Raw genomic sequence first — 23,552 nt, 5'->3', positions numbered from 1 at the left:
CTGTAAAATGAGGGAGTTATAGTTAACTGCTTCTGAGGTTACTTGCAGATCTAAATCTACGATCCCAGTAATCATGTACGTCAAAGACCTTGTACTTCCTGGACTCTAAGACCATCCTTCTCCCTACTCTAGCTGGTTCTAATTCTTTCTTTGCATTAAAGGACATCCCTTAGGGAACTATGTAAGACTCCTTTGTTACCCTTATTCAAGTGAGTATACGTACTTTAAAGATTAAATATATATATATGTATATATATATACACTAAACATAGTTTGTAATTCAGTTCATCCACTAATTCAAAATTATCTTCTACCCAGAACTGGTTTGACTTAGCGAGAATTCAATGATATGCATCATCATTATTACCACTAAAGAGAAGCAGTCTTAGGAGAAGACCTGATACTTGTTCATTCGCTTACTCAGGAGTTACTAAAACGTTCTCAGGTGCTAATCAACCCAATCTCATCTCTCAGTGACATACGATTTGCCGAGATAAAGTGTGGAAGCAACAGCTGTTTTTGTCCAAATATGACTATGGCCCCATGTTTTTCTGATCTCAGTGATGATGTTGCATAGTAGCTTTTTTTCCCTTGTTTATAAAGAAATGGAAATTGTATGCCACCATTTCTATCAGATTGTACATGTTTCTAATCAATTAGTTGCATTGCCTTTCTTTGTATCACCCACACTTGGTAGAGTGCCTGGCACATAGCAGATATTTAATAAATATTTACGGACTTACTGACTTTGGAAGAGCTATTTATTTCTGACACACCTTAAAGATATCACTCACTGCTCTCCTCCTTCCCTTTCTATTCAATACATTGAAATTCAACCAGCATTATTACCTTAAGCTTAAGCCTTCCTCCAAGAAGATTACATTCTACAGGGTATGTGTGTGTGTGTGTGTGTGTGTGTGTGTGTGTGTGTGTGTGTGTGTTTGAATCCTGCCTCAGCCCTTTGCTTTGATGTGTGGCACTAAGAATCACTTAACTTCTCTGGGCCTCAGTTTCCTTATCTGTAAAATGAGGGCTTAGACTCAATGACCTCTAGGTTCTCTTCTAGATCTAAATTTATAGTCCTAAGAAAATACAAGTTACATACAAAATGAATGATTCCGTAAAGATGAATGAATGATACGCTGGTTTCCCAGATGATCGGAGGTGCTTCACCCCAGACTATTTCTCCAAACATTTTAACATTTACATCATATTTCCCTTAAACATAATCTTTAATGAAACCTCTCCTACCATTCACAGAGTGACATTTAGTTTCCTTGTTTTGATTTTGTGGGAAATTCATCATGTGCACCATGTCTCTGAAGTTACAATGACTGAATTTTTTCGTGGAAATCAATAGCAATTACTTTGATGTAGATTACATCCTGGAGCTTTTGGTACAGAGGAGCGATCTGGGATGAACTAGCCCTCTTCTTGTTAAACATCAGCCAACCCAAGGATTATTGGGAACCTCACCATTGCTGCCCTCCTGCTTCCACGGGAGCCCTGATGCTCGAGGTGTGCCTGCGCTTGCTTCACTTTGCCTTATTAGTTAGGGCATTTAATTAAACAAAAACGATCTTTCTGCCTGACCAGGGCAACTGCTGATGAGGAGAAAATTGATGGGAGATGAACAGTTAACAGCAGGAGCCCCGGAAGAATAAGAAATAAAGCAGCCCCAGTCAAACTGAAGACTATTGTGGCAGTATGTTATATTTGGCATTTACTGCTGGGGCTAATAATGCATTCCTTACTCCTCTCCAGCAGTCAGGCTACTTTGTTATTTTAATTTTGGAAGCATTTGTTTTGAATACTGACAAAAACATCTTAATTTGGGGGTCCTTCTTAGGCAGCGTATTTAATTGGGTTATTATTGCTATTTTTTGGAATGCCACCTTTCCATTTCTAGAGCAGGGACTGGGTATCAAAACACCAAAACGCCAACTTCTTTGGCTCCACCTTGCTTTTTCCAGGTATTTAAAATTCTGTCGCTGTTTCCATGAGCCACAGACAGTGGGTTATTTTTCATGGACAGACAGTGCATTCTTCTCTTGGGGTTTTTATGGACAGACTGTATAAAATGATAACACAATGAATGGGGAACCTGCTATACTAGATCAAGAGCTTAAATCAGCTATTTGGGACAGAAATTCAATGCATTAGAGCATGCTTCAAAGAGGTCCCAGCAATAAGTTGGAATTTCAGTATCTTTTGGGATGAATTCACAGAGCAGGTTAACCACATTGGGATAGTAAATTAAAGCAATGGTGAAGAAGACTTTGATAATGTGGGCTCAGATGGTGCCCTTCATTGAAACTCTACATCAATGATAACTCTACATCAAGATGTGACATGGAAATGTCGTCCATATTTAAACCAATGGGAGGTGGAGCTAATAGGAAAAGTACAACAAAGCTGGCCTTGGATATCTTTCTTCAAGGTCCTTTCCATCTCTCAGAAAGAAGGCTGTGTGTTGTTTCATTCACCCCCTTCCAGCCACTTTTTTCCTCTGAAAAAAAAAAGGCTCCTGGTTATCATGTGGGGGAAAAGAGCTATTTAAAAAATTGCTTTCTAATTAACCTTCACCTTAACATAGCCGTTGACGTTCTCTTTTTGTTAAAAACCAAAGCAAACAAACAAATGAACAAAAAGCCCCTCTCCAAAGTACCTGTTGTGGAAAAATTGCCTAAACTAAAATGATTTTTTAACTGCCATGGTAGAATGTGGAGAAATGTCTATTTGGGAAATATCTATTTGGGGTTAATGATCCAGAAAATCAAGAATTACCCCCAGTTTGCCAATGGAGGCAATTCTTATCAGTTTGAAATTCCATTTAATGGGGAAATTTTGCTCAGAATTAATTTTTATACATATCCTTTAGTGTAGATTTAGATTTCAGACTACCCAGGTGTGTTTTGCCACAGAGATCATTTTTCTCCGGGGAAGTCTCATCTTGATAATATTGAATCAATAGCTTCCAAGCAAAACCATTTTAGATTCAGTCTTTTTTATTTATGCCATTCTATTGCAAATTAGTATTAGCATGTAATTACCCAATGGGTAATTCAAGAAATGGGGGTAAGATTCTGAGCTAGGTCCTGAGTAGTGCAAAGAAGGAATTCCCTGAAATTGCCACACTATTCAGCTTTGCACTGCATATTTCCAGCAGACTGGAGTCAAAAAGAAAAAAATCTCCAACATTTTACATAGTTAGATTCAAATAGCAAGAATTCAAATACTTGTGACCATTTCAGGGGATTCATTGTTTGCATTAATTGGGACCTAGTTGTAATAATAAAGGAAGTTTTATATTGTTTAAAGATTCAAGAGTGTGATGAAAGCTCCCTGAGGGTATTTATCTTTTCATTCCCAGCCTAGCAGCCTGTTGTGAACACTGTAAGAGCTTAATACATGCCTGTTGCATCTCCTTTCCAAGGAGTTGAGTGGCCACACATTTACTAGATGGGAGCAGCAGAATTCAATCCCAGCTCTCCCTCTCTTCCAAATGCATCCCTCTTCTCATCTTTGCTTGCTGTGTGCCCAGGGTGTTCACCACTAGCCCCTCCTGCAGAGCAAGAAGATATCCCTCAAAGCCCCTGCACCATTGATTTCTTCTTTGTGCAAAATGATCATTTAAACCAATTTCCAGAATAATGCTTGACCAAAAATTCAAAAATGACCAAAATTCAGGAATTAAGTGACAGCTATAGCTGAAGGGAGAGAATAGTTTTCATTTCTTTGCATGTCCTTTAACTATGATAGTAACAAAAGGAACCTCAAAAAGCCCTTCTGAAAAGAAAGCTCTCTTGTTTCAAAGTACATCTTAAATACTTTGGCTTATGGCTGCTGTTGGTGGTGCTGGTGTTGCTGGTGGTTATAAATGCCATTAGAGGAAGCTACAGAGAATCCACTTTGGGGTTTAAGTCCAACATCTGGCACACACTATGTGATCCTGAATGAGTCCCAACACCTTTCACTGCTCTCTGGCTACTCTCTAGGACTATGCCTTGCATAGTTTGTGGTGCTCTGTGTTGGCAGGAAGAGCTTGCTCATTGGGAGAATCTTAGTCCCAATTAAATCACCAGTCTTTCCCCCTATTGTAAAAACAATAATAACCTAATGTTGTAATACATGATAGCATTTAATAATAGTAATAGCTGGAATTTACGCAATCCTTTGAGGTTTGCAAATCACTGTACATGCACTATCTTATTTTATTCCCAATATAACCCTAAGAGCTTTTGTTGTTGTTCAATCATTTCAGCCTTGTCTGCCTCTCTGTGACCCCATTTGGGCTTTTCTTGGCAGAGACACTGGAGTGGTTTGCCATTTCCTTCTCCAGCTCATTTTACAGATGAGGCAAAGAGAATTAAGTGACTTGCCCAGGGTCATACAGCTAGTAAATGTCTGAGGCCACATTAGAACTCAAGTCCCCCTGATTCCCGGGCTGGCATTCTTTCTACTGTGCCAGCTAGCTGCCCACACTATAAGTTAGGTGCTAGAATTATCCTTATTTCACAGATAGGAAATTGAGGCTCAGAAAGTTGACTTCTTCAGAGTCACAGATCTTGTATTTGTCCAAGGAAACATTTGAACCTGTCTTCCTGATTCCCAAGTTAAATATTCCATCCGTCTCAGGTCTTGTCATTTCCCAAATTAAGAGTAATATTTATGGATACAATTTTTTGTTGGGAGGAAATACATAATGCAACTAGGAAGCCTCTCTCCTCTTGCTTCTGAAGATATTTGCATGGGGCTCTGTATCTGCACTGACTGATACTAAGTATTTGAATAATATCCCCAAACTCCTGAGTTTGAGTTTGCCTATTCTTTTGAAAGTAGCTCAACCTGGTGGTGAAGACTTTTCAGTGAAACTTCACAGCTCTTATATTCTTTAAACAACATAATGGAGTTAGCCCACAAAGAGAGATACTGCTTTCTCAGCAACTGCAAGGAATATGGGAGAAGATTTAAGAGCTCAAAAATCTGAGATGAAAATAATTGCTGGACCATGTTATAACAGGTAGGGAAAGGAATTAGGCTAACGGCAGAACAGTTTGATTCCTTAATACTCATTTTTTGCCAGTTTATATCCTTTCCTGTGTCACTCATCCACTTGGATACTTTCTATTTTCCTGCTTTTATGATCAGTGTCCAGGGACCATGATGTTGGCTTTGTGTTCCACACAACTACTACTGCCCTCGAGGAAGTAGAACAATTATATTACAGCCTGCTTATCTCTGTTGGAGAATTTTTATTGAGAAACTCAAATTTTGAAATTGGAATAGAAGACAAGTTATAGCTTAAATAAATAAAGTCTCCTGATATTTACTGCTCCCTTAATGGAACTGTGATTTACTCATCAGTAAATCCCGTGGATTATGTTCAAGAGAAGCAGGATGCCATGTGGTTATCCTTTGTGTGTAAGGTAGAACTAGTCCAATTGTCTCATTTTACAGATGATGAAACTGAGGATTGCAAGATCACATGCGTCACAGCATCTCAGATCTATTCCCTTCTGTCCACATGTATGGCCTCTTTTCTGGGTTTAAGAAACCTAAACTAACCTCTTGCATGGAGCATTCCTCATGATTCCAGGCTCTCCTCTTTCCAATTCATCCTGCACATGGCTACTAAGAAAACACATCTCTGTCACTCCCATACTCAATAATCTTCTGTGACTCCCAAATGCCTTCAGGATAAAATTAAAATTCTCTGCCTGGCACCTGAAGGCCTTCACAATATTACTCCCACCTCCTTTCCAGTTTTGTTTCATATTTCTCTTCTTCATGTACTCTCTACATTAATCAAACTGGCCTGGGAGCTGTTCTCTGTATAAAGCATTATATCCCTTGCCCCCAAGTCCTTGCCCAGGTAGACGCTCATGTTTACAAGGCACATTTTACCACCATCACTTAGAATATCAAGCTTCCTTCAGATTCCAGCACAAATGGCATATTGTTATCACCATCACTAGCATTTTTACAGCACTTTAAGGCTGTAAAGAGCTTTTCATTAAAATATTATCTCATATTAACCTTATAAAAACCTTGAGGGTAGGTACTATTAGTATTCTCATTTTATAGATGAGGAAACTGAGGCATATAGTAGTTAAATGACTTGCCTAGGGTTACAGAGCTAATATGTATGTGGAATTAGATTTGAATCCAGGTCTCCCTGACTTTAGGTTTAACGGTCTATTCATTGTGTCGCATAAGGAGACTTTTTCTCATTTTCTTAGTTGTTAGTGTGTTCTCCCTATGACTGATTGTTCACAGTCATTTCAGTCAAGTCTGACTCTTTGTGACTCCATTTGAGGTTTTATTGGCAGAGATATTGGAATGATTTGCCATTTCCTTCCTCAGCTCACTTTACAGATGAGGAAACTGAGGCAAACAGGGGGAAATAACATGCTTAGGATCACACAGGTCTAGTGTCTGAGGTCAGATTTGAAGTCAGGAAGACTCATCTTCCTGACTTCAGAGTAGCACTGTATCCATGGTGCTGCCTTGCTGCCCTGTTCTTCCTATAACCTTGTCTCTATTTTATAGGAGCTCATCTTACTTTATCTAGTTAGAGGATGGTTTCTTCACCTCCTCACAATGAGTATTAGACATTTGCTAAATAGCTGCTCCCATAGAGCTGGGGAGTATGTCTCAGACCAGTAGAGAAAATTTTCCCCTACTATTAAAACCTATGACTGCAGTTAGAGTAAGAAGTGTATGTCTCAGTAACAAGACCTTCAGAGTCTTATGTCATCTTTGTCTCACAGGATCATTGATCTGGATCTAGGCAGGGCTTCAGAGGCAATTTTGTCCAACTCTCTAATTTTGCATACAAGGAAAGTGGTGTCCAGAGAGGTCAAGTCAACAAATATTTATTAAGTGCTTACTGTATACCAGACAACTGTGCTCAGTACTAGGGATACAAAAACAGGTAAGCTAGTCAGCTTGTCCATTGACAGGTGACAGGATGGACAGACACTCAGATTTTCTTTACCAAGTTACCTGAAAGATTCCCATCCTAACCCCTAATTTTTTTTGCAAATTTGGACCTTGAATCACTGAAAAAAATTAATTTTATAAAGACAAACTAGGAGTTTTTGTCAAAAGGTCATTGAATAGGGCTATTTCTATTGTAATACTTTGAAGGAATCCTAAGTGAGTTTGATTCTGAGAAAGCTTTTCATTAGCTTTGAAATTATGGTAAATGTAGGAATTAAAGTTAATTACACTTGGAGTTAGGCAGACCTAAGTTCGAATCCACATTGAGATACTTACTAGATATGTGATCCTGGGTAAATCACCTAAATGTTGTTAGCCTCCGTTTCCTCATCATTAAAATGTAGGTAATAAAAGAACCTATCTTGCAGGATGGTTGTAAGGTTCAAATGAGATAATATCTGCAAAGTGCTTTGTAAAATTTAAAGTTCTATACAAATGTAAGCTATTCTTAGCTATTATTAATGATTTATAAATAGGAGATATTAGTTGGAAAAGAGCCAATGGGATACTCCTTTGCTCTAACAAATCAAATGCTTTTTTATAATCAACAAATAATAATCACTGTGAGATCTCCTATTCTCTGCATTTTTCATTCGGTTGTGTAACAAAGATGAGGTCCATTGTTAAACAGCACTTGTAATAATCTGGTTGTACCTAATGATGACAATAATGATGATGATGACGATAACTGGAATTTCTATAGCAATTTCATCCTTGAAAAGTCCTTTATCTACACACAACATGCTTTACTTCTCAAAACCACCTTGTTGAATTCAGTATTATATGAAACTGAGTCTTAACGACTTCCTCAGGTTCACATGGTTAGTGATCGATAGGATTTGAACCCAGGGCTCTGCTAGCTCCGGTTATGGCTAGGCCTCTTGCCTTAGACCATATATCTCTCAACATGTACCTAGTGTGTATTCACTTGTAAAACTCTCCTTATATTATGTCTGACCCTCATGGACTGTTAAAGATACTGAAAAGCCTGTTATTTCTCCAATGAGCATATTTGGCTTCCATTAAAATATTTATGAAAGGAGCTTCTCATGGACTATTCCAACTAATTAGGCATTCAGTGCTCAATCAGTCCAACCCCTTGTTTGCTTACTTACTTTCTTTATTGACATTTTTGGATTCCTCATGGTATTATTTATGGTTTCATTAGTTTACCTTCTTTTGGTTTTGTTATTTCTTGGTTGCCCCATTCATGGCATCATTTCAAGTTGAAAATATGCTAGGAATCTTGCTTGTTTCTAGTTTCTGAATGTAATTAATAGCAAAATTCATTTTGCCCCAATCACATAATCTAATTTACTCTTTACTCTATTTATCAGGTTATACTTAGTGTTGGCTAATGGCTTAATTTTGGCCAATTAAGTGGTGAAATATTTCACGGGTTTTGTCTTTTGACAGTTTATTCTAACAGAGATCGCCTTGATCTATAGATAATGAAGTAGATTTGCCCTGCAAAGCTGGTCCTATTGATTCCCCCTTGGACTGCGAAATGCAAACCTGACCCATGCCTTTGTGACATTTTGGATTCTTTGGCCATCCCTTATCAACGTAGAATAAGTACTGTGGCTTCTTATAAAAACTACCTCCCTTTGACTAAGCCCCTTCCCACTCTTAGGTTGTACTTATCTTTCTAGGAGATCTACCCTAATTATCACAATTTGCAACCACCAACAAAAATGTCACTAAGTCCCTTGTGAATCTCCCCCTCCTCAACACATGCAATGACAAGTGACTTTGATGGATGACTCACCTTCATTTAATACTTTATATTTATTTTCATCCTATTCAGGCTGGGAAGGGGCAAAACAGAGGAAGCCTGCTTTCCCTTTAATAGAACATGCAGTTTCCCACAGGTTATAGATTAATGCTTAAACACAAAGCAATTAGGTGAATGATGGAGTTATTCAGGCAGAAATTGGAGTGAAGAGAAAACAGTTTTTAAAAAATGACTCATTGTTCTTCGTCCATTTGTTACTTCTTTTTTTTAAGTCAAGAATTGGTGCCATTTTTAGAGACTAGAGCTGCTGTCTGTTCAGATCTGCACACAAAATCTTAAACCTCTCTGTAATGGGAGTTTTAGGCAGCGGCTTGCATTGTAAATGAAGTCATCAAATAAGTGAAGATTGAAACATTTCCTGAAAATCCTGTACTAGGTTAATTCAGAATTTAGGCTTGTTTGATTCAGCTGAAAACTCCAGCTATAGAAAAATGGATTATTTGCTTTAAAAAATATCTGAGATTGTGTTATGGCCCCAGGGAAACCATGCATTATTTGACAATATCTCTGAGAATATGATGATTTTTACTCCTCAAAGGCCCAGAAAACTAGACATTATAGAAATGTCTACTTTTTTTCAACTAATTCATTATATATAAATTGAAAACAACATACGCAAGTTCCCAGATTCCATCACAAAAGAGCACTGCAGCCTAGCTGAAAGTTCTATTTCTTAGTAATAGTTGTGTTATTAGACATAGACTCATTGTTACTGTTTGCTTTTGGAGAAGGCCAGTGACCTCCTAGAGTGATGTCTTGACTTATCCATGATGAGTTTGCACTGTGCCCAACCCTTGAGGCTGTTATGAAGACAGGGGTAATGGCAAGCTCTCTCTGGCTCTCAAAAAGCTGGCTGCCTCTTTTTCTGAGCTCAACACCATTTGTGGATAGCAATATTCTTCTCATTAATCTAAGGATAGAAGTTATGTACATTTATGCAACAGGATTTCCTCTGGCTCAGTCCCTGTCTTACTAGAAAAATAATTTCCCTTCCATCTCTGTTCTATTTTAATTGAAGTCATATGCGTAGTCACAAACTATATTTAATTCTTTAATATATGTGTATATAAATGTATATGTAAAGACACATATAGACCCATTGTAAAGGCAAGTAAAATAGGATCTTTCGCTATTTTTGCTTTAATATAATCAAAAAGTATAATGCCTCCATTTGAATGTGATTAAGGAGGATCTTTCCCACCCATGGTTGGGCCTGGGAAGATTTATAAGAAGGTCCAAGACTTCTGTTAATGAGGCACTGGTTCTCAAGGGATGTGATACCTACTCTCTGGGTCTAAAAGATGTATAAAGACTCTGAGGTGTAGTTTTATCTGGGGGCTTACTGACTGAAAGTGTTTGTTTGACCAGATGAGGAATATGGGTAGCTGTTAAAGGAGCCCCCCAGCTTTGAGAACCCAGATGCCGGTGCTTCCCTTTCTGGTAACTATGGTCAGACAGTTGGACCTGCTGAATTATGGTCAGGCAGAGGAAGCCAAGTCTGTTGACCTTTAATTTCCAGGTATAGACTCCCCTGAACCAGGTGAATGATATATGTGCCTGGTTAAAGAAATGATCCATGTTCTTGATTAAAGTGATTATTAACCCCTCAAAAGTTGCTTTTCCTTTTATGAATGCACATCTAAGAACCTGTGATAGCAGGTCCTCTGTGTATGTGGGGTGCTTACTGTTACACTCATGCATATATGAACATATATGAACATAAATATAAATTATATCAAGTTATTTAATATATATTTATATACATACACACACAAATAGACACATATTGAAGAAATGGATAAAGTTTACATCTATATGTATAGACACAGACACATAACCATAATTACATCTATATATACAGGTCTTATAAGCATGTGTGAGTGAATTGATTTGGAAGAAAAAGTAATAGAATAGAAGTAAAATAATAAAACCAAATACACTTAACGATACACTGTGAGTACCCTAGACTTTCTCTGAGAGAGAGAGAGAGAGAGAGAGAGAGAGAGAGAGAGAGAGAGAGAGAGAGAGAGACTGAGCTCATTTCTAGTTTTTTACACTTAGGCTGGGTACTGGAGGTCCTTGCTAGCTCCTGCTCCTGTGTTTTCTGTCTCCCTCCTTGATTCCGTTGACTGTTCTTGTCTGACCATGCCTCCTGCCTCTCACTGCTACACTGGACTACAACTCTAATCCCACTCAGACCAAAGAATGCAGCCTTAGTAAAATCTGATTGCAGGAAAGTAGATGGGAAAAAAATTCAGGCTGGCTCTATGCCAATTGTCATCTTGGGTCTATACCTGCCTTCTTTCTTCCTGAAAAGCCCCAACAGGTGACTACATCCCATACATTCATTCTAACCCTACCCGCTCTCTGAGTCTTGTGGAAAGCTCAGGGACTCCATAGCTTTGGAGAAAGGATTGACTTTAGGCATGCTTATTACCTAAATAATGACTTTCACTTTACCCTTGGAGATATAACCATGAGTAAAGATTAATAGAGAATTGGAAGAAGTTGTAGGCTATTGTAGCAGGTAAATGTTTAGACTTAATGGTGGGGAAAGACTTTCCTAACTGCGAGTATTGAATGAGCATTTATTAAGCACCTGCTCTGTGCAACACAGCACACATTCATCATGGTACCTGTGATCCTTGAAGATATGATCGTTTAAGTTTTTGTTTTTGTTTTCCCAGCAGCTATCACAGAGGCAAGCAAACAACTGGCACTAAGACAAGGTCTATTGAATTGAATTTATCTCAAGCTTTGAGACACTTCAACAATGTTCAAAAGAGCATCTTATAATTCCCATTCAAAAGAGGAGAGTAGCTCTAGATTAATCTAGGATGACTTGGGTAAACTTTTTTGCATCAGGGCAAAATTAATGAAGAGATGGAATCACTGAAGTCTTATTTTGGTCACTTAAATGACTTCTGCCGTCATGGAACCAGAAGGATGGAGACCATCTTCTCCCCATCTCTAGGCTCTTGTTTCTGCCTTAGAACACTGTTTACTTTTCATGTGATGGGATGACAGAGTCACTCCCTCCCAAGCCAATTTTGCCTTATAATTTCAATAAAAGCTAGTGACCATCTGAGGGAAGGAACTGATGCTGAATTTTAGCAAAAGAACATTAAGCCATATGATCATAGGTTTAGAGCTGAGAAGGACCTTAGATGTCATCCAATCCAACCTCCCTACTTAAAAATGAAGGAACAAGATCAGCTAGCTTAAATGACTTACCTAAAGCCAAACAGACACTAAATACCTGCAGCAGAGATGCAGCCCCAACTCTCCCAACTTTCTAGTTCAATGCTCTGTCCACTACAACACACTTAATCATGGCTTCCTCTGGCTCCCAGGTCGGATGTCCAACTAACCTATAGCCTATACTTGAAAGCACATACAGAGCTTATTCTTTCTTGTAGACAAGGAGATGGTTTAGGGCAGGTATGGGAACCTATGACCTCAAGGACCCATATGACCTTCTAGGTTCTGGGCTATGTCCTTTTGACTGAGTTCAAGTTTTACAGAGCAAATCCTTTCATTGAGGGGATTTGTTCTCTGAAGTTTGTCAAAAGGCCTCACTCAAGGACCTAGCGGACCACATGGGGCCCGGAGGACAAAGATTCCTTATTCCTGGTTTAGGGTCCCTTATCTTATGAACATGATTTTAAATATGGATTCTATTTTCTATCATGACTTTTTGACAATCTTGTGAGGCCAAGAGACTGATTATCAGGATAATGTGTTAAAATGCATTCAATAAAATACATAGGGTTACAAAGGAGATCAATTTTATTGAAATGCAATTATCAAATTACTCTTTAAAAACTAGGTTTATGGACACATTTAGAAACTCCTGCCATGAAGTACAAAGACCACAGTTTTAGCCCATGTCTTGCTTCAACCCACAGCCTGGTTGGGACATGACCTTTGATACTTGGAGCTTTTGATAGCAGAGCTCAAGGTCATCTGCAGGTCCTCCCAGGCTGGAAAAGTTTTGATCATGTGTCTAACAATGAATTGCATGTCTTTTGTTGTCCGAGGTCCAACCTGGATGAAGCTGAGAAGGTCATCACTGGCTTCGCAGTGAAGTGATGAATGCTCTGACTTTGGTAATGCCACAGAATGGTTTTCAAAATACTGAATAGATTATGAACTATATTGGAGCAACTTGTCTCCACTTTGATTAAATTAACGATCCTTGAAGTTCTTGCATATTTAATTACTATTTCCTAAGCCAGGACCTGTCAAAGTCTTTCCCAGTTCTTTTTAATCTCAATGTCTTCCTTCTGCGACTATGACCAATTTGTCCTGTAAGTGTCTTGTTTGTATATGGTTGTTTACATATTGTCTCTTACGTATTGTCTCTGCGCTTCATGAGAGCAGGGACTACGTTTTGCCTTTCTCTGGATCCTGATGCTGAGCACAGTGCCTGCCATCTAGAAAATTCTTAAATGCTAGACTTTCTGAATGACTATTGAAGGAGGATATTGAATTTTTCAATTGCTGCCTGATGGTATCATAATTTCTATGTCATTTCTATGTTCTCCTTGACTTTGGTCACAGAATCCAACTTCTGAGTTGTATTTTAGGAGTTGATATTTTGCTAAGCCAAAAGAAAGTATAATAAAAACATTTTTAAGATAACAATAGGTTGACTCTGTAATGGATATATTAGATTATCAAGGAGTGATCAAGGAATATTGTGAAAGATTGGAGGAGTTTACCTAAATTTCAGTTGACAGGAGGTTGTAAATTCATCAGTGACAAGGATTGTGCTATTTTGTTTCCTTCTTTCTGAATTGAAGAAGGCAAAGTCTGTGAACAAGGAAACCCATCAGAAGTCTATTACGATAGTCCAGATTGGAAATGATGAGATCCTGAACTATAGAAGTGGACTATATGGAGGGGGCAGATACAATCTAGTGCTTCTTAAACTTTTTCCACTTGTCGCCCCTTTAACACTTCTTGAATAGTTTAAGAAGTACTGCATGACAACTTGGTAACTAAGTGAGTGAGAAGGGGTGTGGAGAATAGGAAGAACTGAGGAGGATTCCTAGGTTGCAGATGATGGTGGTACTCTCCACAGGAAAAAGGAATGTTTAGAAAAAAAGATGGGTTTGGAAACACATGTAGTCAAATCTCTTTAGATGCATTGAGTTTAAGATTCCTTCAGAACCTCAGGTGAAGATATCCAAAAAGTAATGGATGATACAGAACTGACATTGGGGAGAGAGAGAATGGCTAGTGACTTAGTTTGTGGAGCCATTTGATGGAGATGAGTTTTGAGCTAAAAGGAATTTAAAAAATAATTCTATTTTTATTCTGAACTTAATAAATACTACTAACTATGAAAATTTCTATATAAAAACAAAAACAATGGTGTATGGAACTATGAACTTCTGTTACAAATAAATTTCTTAAAAATATAAAAACAACATTCTAGTTTCAAAGTCATGTTTTTTCTCTGTGTATTCCTCTGAATTTCTTTTCATTTTGTGTTTTCTTAAATGATTCAACATCATATTTTCTTTCTTTTATTCTATTTTGGCATCACTATTACATTTTCCATCTTCCTTCTAAGTCTCAAACACATAAATAAAAAATATCCTCCAAAGTGACACAAAAGCAATAAAGCAAAAAAAAAATCCATTTTGCATTATGTCCATCACTAATCTATCAGGAGGTGAACCCATGAGAATTTATTTGATTTCTAAGAAGGAGATTTAAAGTGAGAAGAGACCCCAAGGACAGAGGCTTGAGGTGGGAGCAACTCACAGTTAATCAAAGAGACAGGAATGATGATAAAACAAAGGAGAAAGTGTGGTCACATGGGTAGGAGAAGAACTGAGAGCAGTGTGATGAAAGGGAGAAAAGGGTCACCAGGTAAATGGGTATGTGACAACTTCAAAAGCTACAGAGAAGTCAAGGAATAAAGACTCAGAAAAAACCTGATACTCTCTATATTAGTAAGAGAAATTACTCAAGGTTTATGGCAGCAATGTTTGGTAGCTACTATTCCAACTCTGCCATCTTAATAAATGTCTTTGGTGGGGGGAGAAGCCAAGATGGCAGAGTAGAAAGATACACATATGCTAGCTCTGAACCCACAGCCCATAAAATATCTGTAAAGAAGAACTCCCAACAAATTCTGGAGCACCGGAAGCCACAGAACAATGGAGTGGACTAGATTTCTGTTCCAGAGAGCCCTGAAAACAGACACCAAAGGTCCGTCACACACCGGACCCAGAGCAGAGCCCAGCCCTGCCTTGGCCACACGGCACTGAGAGGAGCAGATCCAAGCAGGCTTCAGGGACAGAATCTCCAGCAGCCACGGAGGTCCCTCCACCCACAGGGGCCAGGGGTGAGTGAGAGAGTCTTTTTGGCTTGCTGGGTGCAGAGCGGGGTGTCTCCATGGCTTGGCCCGCTTGGGAGGAAGCAGCAGAGGCAGCAGCAGAGGCAGCAGCAGAGGCAGCAGTGGACAGGGGCTCCCCAAGCAGGCAGGAGCTTGGATCCATTGTTGAAGGTCTCTGCATAAACCCCCTGAGGGAACTGAGCCCCATGTGGTGGCTCTGCCTCCACCTGAGCACCTGAACTTAATCTCACACTGAATAACAGCCTGCCAAAGCCCTGAGGCTGGGAAGCAGGATTTGAATCTCAGACCCCAAGTGCTGGCTGGGTGGATCTGGAGGCGAGGTGGAGGTGGAGAGGACACTCAGAAGTCAAGTCACTGGCTGGGAAAATGCCCAGAAAAGGGAAAAAAAATAAGACCATAGAAGGTTACTTTCTTGGTGAACAGATATCTCCTCCCTTCCTTTCAGATGAGGAAGAACAAGGCTTACCATCAGGGAAAGACACAGAAGTCAAGGCTTCTGTATCCCAGCCCATCCAGTGGGCTCAGGCCATGGAAGAGCTCAAAAAGGATTTTGAAAATCAAGTTAGAGAGGTGGAGGAAAAACTGGGAAGAGAAATGAGAGAGATGCAAAAAAAGCTTGAAAAGCAGGTCACCATCTTGCTAAAGGACACCCAAAAAAATGCTGAAGAAAATAACACCTTGAAAAACAGGCTAACTCAATTGGCAAAAGAGCATCAAAAAGCCAATGAGGAGAAGAATGCTTTAGAGGTTCAAAAGCTTGCTGAAGAAAACAGTTCTTTCAAAATGAGAATGGAACAGATGGAGGCTAATGACTTTATGAGAAACCAAAAAATCAGAAAACAAAACCAAAAGAATGAAAAAATGGAACATAATGTGAAATATCTCATTGGAAAAACAACTGACCTGGAAAATAGATTCAGGAGAGACAATTTAAAATTTATGGGACTACCTGAAAGCCATGATCAAAAAAGAGCCTAGACATCATCTTTCATGAAATTATCAAGGAAAACTGCCCTGAGATTCTAGAACCAGAGGGCAAAATAAGTATTCAAGGAATCCACCAATCACCACCTGAAAGAGATCCAAAAAGAGAAACTCCTAGGAACATTGTGACCAAATTCCAGAGTCCCCTGGTCAAGGAGAAAATGTTGCAAGCAGCTAGAAAGAAACAATTCAAGTACTGTGGAAATACAATCAGGATATCATAAGATCTAGCAGCTTCTACATTATCGAAGGGCGTGGAATATCATATTCCAAAAGTGAAAGGAACTAGGACTAAAACCAAGAATCACCTACCCAGCAAAACTGAGTATAATACTTCAGGGGAAAAAATGGTCTTTCAATGAAATTGGGGACTTTCAAGCATTCTTGATGAAAAGACCAGAGCTGAAAAGAAAATTTGACTTTCAAACACAAGAATGAAGAGAAGCATGAAAAGGTAAACAGCAAAGAGAAGTCATAAGGGACTTACTAAAGTTGAACAGTTTACATTCCTACATGGAAAGACAATATTTGTAACTCTTGAAACTTCTCAGTATCTGGGTAGTTGGTGGGATTACACAGACACACACACACACACACACACGCATGCACATGCACACACAGACAAAGAGCACAGAGTGAACTGAATAGGATGAGATCATATCTTAAAAAAATAAAATTAAGGGGTGAGAGAGAACTATATTGGGAGGAGAAAGGGAGAAATGGAATGGAGCAAATTATGTCTCATAGAAGAGGCAAGAAAAAGCTTTTTCAATGGGAGAGAAAAGTGGGGAGGTGAGAGGGGAAAAGTGAAGCTTACTCTTATTACATTTGGCTCAAGGAAGAAGCAACATGCACACTCAATTTGGTATGAAAATCTATCTTACACTACAGGAAAGTAGGGGAGAAAGGGAGAAGCAGGGTGGGGGGAGGATGGAAGGGAGGGCAATGGGAGGAGGGAGCAATCTGAAGTCAACACTTGGGGAGGGACAGGATCAAAAGAGAGAATAGAAGCAATGGGGGACAGGATAGGATGGAGGGACATATAGTTATTCTTACACAACACGACTGTTAGGGAAGTCATTTGCAAAACTACACAGATGTGGCCTATACTGAATTGCTTGCCTTCCAAAGGGAATGGGTGGGGAGGGAGGGATGAAGAGAAGTTGAAACTCAAAGTTTTAGGAACACCTGTCAAGTACTGTTCTTTCCACTAGGAAATAAGAAATACAGGCAATGGGGTATAGAAAGTTATCTGGCCCTACAGGACAAAAGAGAAGATAGGGACAAGGGAAGGGAGGGATGATAGAAGAGAGGACAGATTGGTGATAGGGGCAATTAGAATGCTCGGTGTTTTGGGGTGGGGGGAGGGGACAAATGGGGAGAAAATTTGGAACCCAAAATTTTGTGAAAATGAATGTTAAAAGTTAAATAAATAAATTTTTTAAAAAATTAGAAAATACAATAAAATAAAATTACAAAAAAAAATAAATGTCTTTGGCTAGAATTATGTTTACTGGCTGGCTGTCAATGGAAAATACACCAATGTGGGCTCTGAAGTTATAGAGTATTAGGTTACTATAGTTATATGATATCAGGTATATAGTACTGACATAATATGTAGTATTTCTACATCAACAGTGTACCTCTAGAGCCTGAGGGCTGGGAACTTAACATTTTCATTTCACAAAAAAAGGCCCAGACATGCATTGTGACTTGGCCAAGGTTACACAGATAGTTACTTGAGACATTTATTTTCCAGGAAAAAAATACATTTGAACGTACTACATCCGAGGATGGAAGTTGTACCCTGGTAAGCTGGGATGTTTATTTAGTAGATGTCAAACTCTTTTGCTTGAAGAGTAAATCATATGTATGTACATTTCCATTACCCTGCTTAATCTTTAAAAGCCAGACGGAAGTGTCCACATATCTCACTCAGAAGTAATGACCTTTCAGTCTGCAAAAGCAGCATTCTAATGGCAAATACTGGTTTGAAGCTCATGTTGCCTTATCCCAATGTCATAGTCCACTGCTCATCCCCCTTAACTTTTCTTACCATAAAGATGCAGTTAAATAATTACATTAATTTTCCAGAAAATGGAGTTTATACTTCTGTGGGGTCAAATGAACTTCCAGACATAGCCATCTTGCCCAGGACAATCCCTTAGAATTAATTGAGAATAAAAGACATTGTAGTATCTTGTATGGAGCTGCATGTCTAGTATATGTTCAATAAATATTTATAAGGTTGAATTTCATTTCATTTAAAAATAAAAATCAAACTCTAGCTTTGGAGGCATTAACCATTTACAATGCACTGAATCTCTTTTGTATCGGTGATTTTTAAGGGATGGGGCTAATATTTCATTTCTACTTTATGCTAAAAATGACTTTAGTGTATACTTTGAGTACATGTCTTGAAGATCATGGTTAGGCAGCTAAGTGGTACAGTAAATACAGCACTGGGACCAGAAAGAGAAAGAGCTGGTTACAAAACTGACTTAAGAAACTCTCTATTTGTATCACCTTGGGCAAGTCACAACTTCTGTCTGTCTCACTTTCTTCAGCTGTAAAATGGCATAGTAATAGTACCTACATCCCAAGGTTTATGAGTAATATTCGTAATGTGATAATTGATAATGATTGATTTCCTTTGCTTCTTTACTTCCTTGGTTTGAGAGGTATTTCAAACAGTCTATGGAGCCTTGTTCTAACAAGACCCTACTGTAGTTGCTGGCAGTCATTTCCCTCTATGTTTGCGTGCAGTTTGCTGGGATGATAGCTTGTCATATGGAAATCTCAGCTATATTTTTTAACAATACTTAAGTATCCTAAAGCACAGTTATTTGGACGCTAATTTGGATGACCATTGGCATCCAATGAGATAATTATGAGCCTGGTCTCAAGGTTATGTATCTAGGTTCTCATTCTCACTAAGAAAACTGACCCAATGTTTGAGCTCTTTCCCAAGCACTCAACGCAGTGATAGGAAACCTTGTAGGAAGCTGGACTGTGTCCAGAAGATGGACTCTAATGATTCATGCCATGTGAATCAGTTATAGAATGTGGGATATTGAGAATAAAGTAGAGAAGAATTAGAAGGGATAGGATAGCCATCTTCAAGCATTTGACAAGCTCTCATGAGAAAGAGGCTTTTGATTTAATCTGCTTGGTCCCAAGCTGAATTAGAAGCGATGTGAAAATTACAAAGAGGCAAATAGAATTCAAATATCCTACAAGTGGACTGTACTGCTTTCAGAAGTCAGTCGGCTTCATCTCATTGACTGTCTTCAACCCCTTTGGGGGTATATTGTAGAGGGGATTATTTTTCAGGCATGAATCATATTCAGTGAGTAGTCTGATCCCTCCTGATTCTGAAATTCTGTGATTCTAAGATAGCCATTGTATCTGATTCTATTTAGTTAAAATATCTTTCTAAACATCTTCATTTCTACTCTTTAGACTTCTGACAATCACTTCATTCTTCTTGTTAGCTCCTATTATTGATTGATGGTTTGATAGTTTTTGCTGTTCTATTTTATCCAGAGCACTCCACTAATAAGGAGATGGGAGGAGTTTGGGCTTGTTTTGTTGTATTTTATTTTCCCATAAACAAGTGTCTCCCTGTCCCACTTCAGTATATAGGTCGAAAGGGGCAGTGGCAGATCTATGTCACTGTAAGACAACCGGTCATTTCCATGAGACATTCTCAAATATGCGATTGTTTCCTGTGTGATTTTCCAGAGGAAGAAGTAGATCACCCAAAGGACAAGAAAGAAGCACTTGGAGGGGGAGAGTATAAACAGAAGACAATGAATTCAATACAATTCAACAAACATTTATTAAAAGGCTTTTGTATTCTAGGCAATGTGAGACAGTGGACAGAAAGGGAGTTTCAAAATCAGGAAGACTTAGGTCTAATTCCTGATTCTGATCCATAATGACTGTGTGATCCTGAGCAAGTCCTTTCAGATTTCGGACAAATCTAAATCTTTAAGTTGCAGAGCAGGTAGTGGTCAAAACTATGGAAGGCAGAGTTTCCTCAATGGGAACTTCCTATGTCAATGAAATTGCAGGATATGACCTGAAAATAATTTTAAAAGTGTAAAACCTGGTCCTAGGTGCTAGGATACAAAGAAGTCAGGTCACAGTTAGTGCAAATAACAGATCCTGCTGCAGTTGTCCAAGTATTTGAATTCATATTATCTGAAATTATAATTATGCAAAATATGATTCTTTACTCTATCCAATGGCTACATGTAGTATGAATTGAAAACAATGGTCCCACTTCAAGGGATTCACTGGTTACACTTACCTGGGTTTGCCTTTGAGAACGATGATCCAGTGGAAAGGTTACTGGATTTAGCCTTGGAGGACCTAAATCCAAATCCTATCTCTTCTACAAGCTGCCTAGATGACTTTGGCTTAGTCTGTTCACTAGAATTCAGTTTCCCCGTCTGTAAAATGAGGAGGTTGTGCTTGATGCCTGCAAAAAACCCAATTCTAATTCATTAAACCTAAGGTCTTTTCATGCTATATTTTATTGGGAATTGAGTACAAGAAATGGTAGGTAGAATGTCAATGGGGAAATGTATGACTGAAAAGGATCAATCCATTCTGTACTAATAAGTACAGAGTTGACCTTGGAGTCAGGAAAACCTGAATTCAGGTTCTAGCTCTGAAACACATTGACTGTGTGGCTATAAACCAATTGCTTAAACTCTCAGTACCTCTTCTCTTAATGCTTGACATAAGGGAAAACTGATGGATCACCTGTATGTTCCATTAGTATCCATATAAAACCAAACATCTAAAGTCTCAACCTCAAATAGAACCAAGGGGCCCTTAATCCATGATAAGGGGCCCTTCAGGTTGCATATTGACTTAGTTTTAAAATGTATTGTTATCTACATTTTGTGTCTTTCATTTGTTTTGTTAATTATTTCCCAATTACATTTTAAATTGGTTTATGCTCAGGAGTGCTATTGGCCATGTGCAGTATTTTTGACCCTTTTTATATCTAAAACAAGGCTTCTGGCGTATCAGTTGTTCTTCAGGTCATGAGTAGGAGTCATGCCAGATGAGGGGTCATGAATGGGCTGGGTTCTGCATTGTTGGAGCTAATATCCATATCAATGATATCACAAATCCAGGGGCAGTTAGGTGGTGCAGTGGATAGAGCACCATTGCAGGAGTCAGGAGGACCTGAGTTCAAATCTCATCTCAGACACTTGACACTCACTAGCTGTGTGACCTTGGGCAAGTCACTTAACCCCAGTTGCCTCATCCTGGGTCATCTTCAGTCATCCTGATGAATATCTGGTCACTGGATTCAGATGGCTCTGGAGGAGGTGAGGCTGGTGACCTGCACAGCCCTCCCTCACTCAAAAAAAAAAGTCAAGTGCAAGTCGTGTCATTTTTTCTCTGATGGTAAGGTCTTCTTTGGCAACGAAGGGTGAACACACACATCACAAATCCATCAAAGAACTGAAGGAAGGAAGTTTGAGAGACTTCCAGAAATGTTGAGGGGAAGCATCTTTACATGGGCCTATGATGACAAATGAAGGGAATTGGAAACATCTTATCTGAGGTTGAAATGTAAAGGATGACTTAAGCATGCCAGCATGTCGTTTACTGCTTTACATGGGGGAGGCATCTTGTGGTTGTTGAATATATTAACAATACGTTGATTTTGAATTATTTTCCTGAATGCTCTGCCAAAATCTACCAACACTATTGCAGAAAGAGAGTTCTCCATGTAGAAAATTCTGCATCTTTTAAGTGAATGGTCAACAGAACACTGTGGTCCACTGAATTTCACTCAATTAAAAAAAACACAATAGAGAGATGTAATGAGGACTATTTGAAAGTACATGGACTTTAGGGAAAATTACTAGTTCAGTACAAATGGGCAAATTTATAAAAATAACAACTGGGTGTGTTTAAAGATCCCCTTGTATCTTTATATAAATATACAGATGTCTGAAGATAGGGAGATCACATCAGTGGTTTGGGGACTCTTTTCTTGACACATTCATGTTTATAGCATGATAACAGCTGTGCTTTTGTCCAGGGGTACAAACTGATATTTTCCTTACAACGTTCCTCGGTGGTATCTCAACAGAAGCAAAGATTAGTTCATATGAAACTCTTGTAGGGCAAATGGGGCTAGAGGGGACCTTTGGTTCCATCAAAGATGGTTGAAAAATTATTGTGAGAAGTGCTGGATTTCTTAAGGTATTCTTTGACCTCATTCTAAGCATTGTTGTATTAGGAAAATATTAGAGCTGGATTTCTAAAAATTGGCATTGAAATAGAAGATAAAGATTCAGGAGAAAACAAAGTCTTAACTCTTCCCCCACCCTTCCTCTCTCATATACGTACACACGTACATATACACAAATATATGTAGCACATGTGCACATACACATATGTGTATATATAGATGTCTCTCTTTATATATAAACAATGTCCATGAATTGGCATACATACATACATGTATATGTATTTGTGTGTATATGTGTGTAGGGGGAGAGAGAAAAAGAAATACATACATATGTGTGTGCATATACACACACACACAAATAGTTGTAGTGAAATTTTTATAGCAGCCAAGAATCAGAAGGAACATTGCTGCCTGTGGGTGGGTCTTGGCTGAACAAGTTGAGGATATGAATATAATGGAATATTTTGCATCATAAGAAATTATGAATATGGAATATTCTAAGAAGCTTGCAAAGATTTGTGTGAACGAACATGTAGCAAAGTAAACAGAACTAGGAAAGCTATTCACATGATGGCCACAGTCATGGAAGGAAAACTGGTTTTCAGAAGTCTTAGACACCTGTGGGTGCCATAGGTGACTCCTGGGGCGTGACATGAAGAGGTCTTCCCACTGTCTCTTGTCCATCAACGGGGGGGTGTAGGGACTGCTAACGGAAGGTGCTTTCAGCAGGTGGACATCATGGGACAAATGACAATGATAGTCTGAGATGGCATCAGTTGCACTTGGCACAATGCCTGGCATATGGTAGGCATGTAATAAGTATTTATTACATTGATTTAAATTATTGAAAAACAAAGAATTCTGCCCCCAGCAGACAGCAAACAGGTCTAGAGGCTAACCACCAACATGAGTGAGAAGAGGGAGCCAGGGTGGCCAGGGGAAGCTTGAAGCATCCTGCAAAGAGGCCTCCAGAAGCATGAACCCCTGACTCAGCTGGACCCCAGCTGGAGGGTTGTGGCTTCTCAGATCAGGGCCTTGGTGATCCCTCAGTGTGTCTGCAGCCACTGGATTTTAATGAGTACTCAAGTTAGAACATTCCAGTTAAAAATGTGAAACTTTATGGATTTGTAGGATTATAATTCTTCTGTCAAAATGACAGATACAGGTAC

The sequence above is a fragment of the Notamacropus eugenii genome, chromosome 6 (assembly GCF_028372415.1).
Source record: "Notamacropus eugenii isolate mMacEug1 chromosome 6, mMacEug1.pri_v2, whole genome shotgun sequence".
Taxonomy (NCBI): Eukaryota; Metazoa; Chordata; class Mammalia; order Diprotodontia; family Macropodidae; genus Notamacropus; species Notamacropus eugenii.
This window is presented reverse-complemented; position numbering follows the sequence as displayed.